A 4,354-nucleotide genomic window follows, 5' to 3' on the forward strand; every position below is an offset into this window, starting at 1 on the left:
GCATTGACAACAGCTGGTCTGCCTGCTTTGAAAAGACCAAACTCTCAGTCACAGTGATGGTGACCAATGTCCCTGTACAGTGCTGAAGGCTAAGAGGGCTTGTTCAGTATTGTAGCTGCAATGCTCCTTCTGACTCCAGCAATAAGTGGAATAGGTATGGACGTGAGTTGAAGTACCCACAGGAGCTGGGAATGAAATCTGAGAAAAATCACTGAGATATAAAACTTGGGACAGCAGGACTCAGTGGCAGACAACCTGCCTAGTGAATGCCAAGCCCTGGATTGGATTCCTCAGCACCACAAAAAAAAAAGGAAAAACAAAAGAAATCATGGAGACTTTGCTTCCCCCATAACCTGTTCCCAGGCTGTTGTCACCTGGGGAAACACAGATTGCATCACCATGATCGCTCACAGCCTGGCATGAACCTAATTTTAATGGTCAAATTTAGACTAAAATCGCCTACATATGTTAAGTTTCAAGAACTAGTACCCCTCCTCATCTCTTCTGTATCTCCTCTCTCTCTCTGTCTCACTGTCTCTCTGTCTCTGTCTCTTTCTCTGTCTCTGTCTCTCTGTCTCTCTCTACCTCCCTGCCCCCTCCCATAATCCTTCCCTTAGGATAGCTAACAGCTTGTCTGAGAGAGGGATCTTCAAGCATATAGCCCCTTCAGTGCAAAACCCAGAGAATGGAAGAAACCCAGTATACTTGGCCACCCTAAGTCTCACCCCTACAAGTGCACAAGGTCAGAAGAAGGCATCAGATCCCCCTGGAACTGGAGTTATGGACAGCTGTTAGCCACCATGTGGGTGCTGGGAATCAAACCTGGGTCCTCTGAAAGAGCAGCCAATACTCTTAACTACTGAGCCATCTCTCCAGCCCCTCAAAAAAAGTTTTAGAATAAATGGGGGCTGGAGAGATGGCTCAGCAGTTAAGAAAACTGGTTGTTCTTGCAGAAGACACAGATTCAAATCTCAGCACCCACATGGTAGCTAACAACTGTCCGTAACTCCAGTTCCAGGGGATCCTACGGCCTCTTCTGCCCTCCGTGAGTATTGCACAACACGGGTGCACTTACCTACATGCAGGCAATACACTCATGCACTGCTGAGAGACAAATGTCACAACTTGAAGCAGTTTGGAACTCTGAGCCCTTTTGTTATTTATAAAAATAGATGGTCAGTAATATGTTTATTTTTTAAAACAACATTAAAATATTGGTTATCTTGATCATTGAGTTTTGTGTAGCCCCTCAAATTTTCTACCTGTGGCAAAAGGTTCACTTGATTCACCCTATTCCAGCCCTGTCAATAAACAACAGGTTCCTGGAGATTCCTGGTGGCCAGTCATCAGCCTTTAACCACTCAGTGTTCTCCTCAAGCACATCAAACCCTCAATCAGACTAAACTGCCAGGTGTGCCCTATGATTCTGAAATCCACAGTAGTTTAATAATGATGGGCTTATGTAGTGGGGCCTTTGCTATGCTTATGTTAAAATCAAATGATGATGATTTGATTCTTGGAAAATAAATGTGCAGTGTGTGTCTTAGATTCCAGCAGACTGATGCACAAAACAGCATCATGTTAGAAAGCACAGCTTTTGAAATCAAGTGAGATCATTAACATTAAAATTTATCATACTGTAGGTAAGTTAATTAACTTGAATGAAAACCTCACTTTACTTACTGTAAAATAAAGATAACATCTATCTCATATACTTGTTTATGAGGATTATATATTAGGGCATCTGTCTTAGAACACAATACTATGAAAGTCAGTTCTCTCCCTCAGCTTTCCTACTTTGCAGGGAATCCTCACTACTTCTCATCAAAAGCAATTATTAGACGTTTACCTTTGTGAATCTAGGATGCTGTTCTAACAGGTACCTTGGGCATATTTATATATGTTTTAGAAAGAAAATAGTTACTTTGTTATTGTATTATTAGCTTCAATGTGTAGTTTATTTTATATTCCCCTGCACTGTTTGATACATAGAAAGTAAACAACCAGGCTAACGGTTTCTAAAATTTAATATGATTTTTAGAAAATGGTGATTGAGCACAACAGGTTTTCTCTTTCAGTTTTCTGGATGGCACTTGTACTCCACTTCAGATTTCTAAATAAAAGAAAACTTGTGGGAATACTGCTGTGTTCAGTGTTGTCATTCATGAACTACCCTTGAGCAGTCTTGCTCCTGCTCCCACTGCTTTCAAGTTACCACTTCCATACTTATTTCTCTGTAAGATAAAGCCTTCCTATCATGAACATGTGGGGGAAAGATAACGCACTCATTGAACAATCTAGTGTGTTTTTCCATATTTAAAGCCTCAACAGCTAATTTTAAAAACCTGAGAGAAAAGAAAGTAGAAATGAAGTCATGTTGGTGGCTTCTCTGGCCGCTGTCTAGAGCATCTGGCATGGGATGAAGGCCCCAATTCTTTTATCCTCTTCTTTTATGCTATAACAAATGTCTTAAAGATCACTAAGCTTTAAAAAAGGGCTATTATCAACCCTCTATCTATAAAGTCTACATTTTAGTGCAGAATGCATTCAGAATGTAGTTCTATGGTTATGAATCATATCTTAATGAAATGCTACCCTTGTACCAGCAGCTAGTGGAACACATGCCAAGGCTTAGTGCCATCAAGTACATTTCAGAAAATTGTTATTTTATACAAGCATGATTTTGAATTTTAAATGGAGGGACTTACCTTAAATAATCAGAAATGGATGTTTTAAAGGAACTATTGGCAGTGATATCTACATTATTTTTTTAATCTATCATAAATTTTCAATCTTTTTATTAATGTTTAGTGTTGAGTGAGGCTCAGTTTTATCCTCTGATCATGACTTAACGACAAGAGGCTAGGGATAGAACTGATCTTAGAGATCATTTGATCCAGCACCCACTGAAACACAGATCATGAAAACTTCAACAACTCACCCACAACCAACAATCCAGGGTGCAGGAGATCTAGAGCTACAGGTCTGATTTCCTGGCTTCTAGAGCAGCACTTGCCCTACCCCTGATGCTACAATGAGCATCACTTTGGGTTCCATGCTCTTCCTGTCCCCCTCAGGATGTAGTGAGACTGCAAGATATCTTGAGGTGGAAGTCTCAAAGAAATGAATTATAAGACAGACAAATGCAAGACAGAAACAAACGTTGAAATCCTACGCAGGAAGAGAAGCATCTTTCTCCTCTTGTCCTGTTTTAAAAGCATAAGAATATCATAAATTATCAATCTTTTTATTAATGTTTAGTGTTGAGTGAGGCTCAGTTTTATCCTCTGATCATGACTTAACGACAAGAGGCTAGGGATAGAACTGATCTTAGAGATCATTTGATCCAGCACCCACTGAAACACAGATCATGAAAACTTCAACAACTCACCCACAACCAACAATCCAGGGTGCAGGAGATCTAGAGCTACAGGTCTGATTTCCTGGCTTCTAGAGCAGCACTTGCCCTACCCCTGATGCTACAATGAGCATCACTTTGGGTCCCATGCTCTTCCTGTCCCCCTCAGGATGTAGTGAGACTGCAAGATATCTTGAGGTGGAAGTCTCAAAGAAATGAATTATAAGACAGACAAATGCAAGACAGAAACAAACGTTGAAATCCTACGCAGGAAGAGAAGCATCTTTCTCCTCTTGTCCTGTTTTAAAAGCATAAGAAAATATACACAAATTCCAGAATATCTTTAGTTTCAGAAAAAATGTTCTATCAGTGAGTCATACTTTCAAAATAATGATGGCAAAGGGAAGTGACTGTTGATGCGTGGGCAAGGTTTTTTTTTTTTTTTAAGAAGTCACTTGACAAAAACAAAACAAAACAAAACAAAAAAAACCTCAGTATGTACCATTCTAAAACATTCTTCCCCACTCTGTCCAGGACTTCCTCAAATGCCCAGTCTACTGTGAACTAACTCAGATGCACTCTGCTTTCTGCCTTCTTGCTTTGTACATCCCAAGATTCGACTCAAGAACACATTCTTTCTTTGAATCATCCATTCACACTTCTGTCACCCTGCCATTGCTCTTTCATTGGCCAAAAACATCATTTCATCCTTTTTATCTCCTCAGTATCTTTCAAACGCCTCATTCAATACCACCTGCTCCTTGAAGGCACCCCTGACCTCCAAATTTATGAGTGGCTATTTGCCATAGTACTTTTATCATGCCTCTGGTAGAAATGAATGCAATATACCTTGTTCTGTAGAGTGCGTCATTCTCTTACCTGTTAAATTCAGATTTAGAAAAAGTATTTCATTTATTTATTTATTTATTTAATTAATGTATATATACATATATATACATCTATGTTATAGTGTTAATTATCAGAAATTCCATTTAC

This window comes from Nannospalax galili, unplaced genomic scaffold (genome assembly GCF_000622305.1).
Source record: "Nannospalax galili isolate Female #2095 unplaced genomic scaffold, S.galili_v1.0 scaffold918, whole genome shotgun sequence".
NCBI classification, from domain to species: Eukaryota; Metazoa; Chordata; class Mammalia; order Rodentia; family Spalacidae; genus Nannospalax; species Nannospalax galili.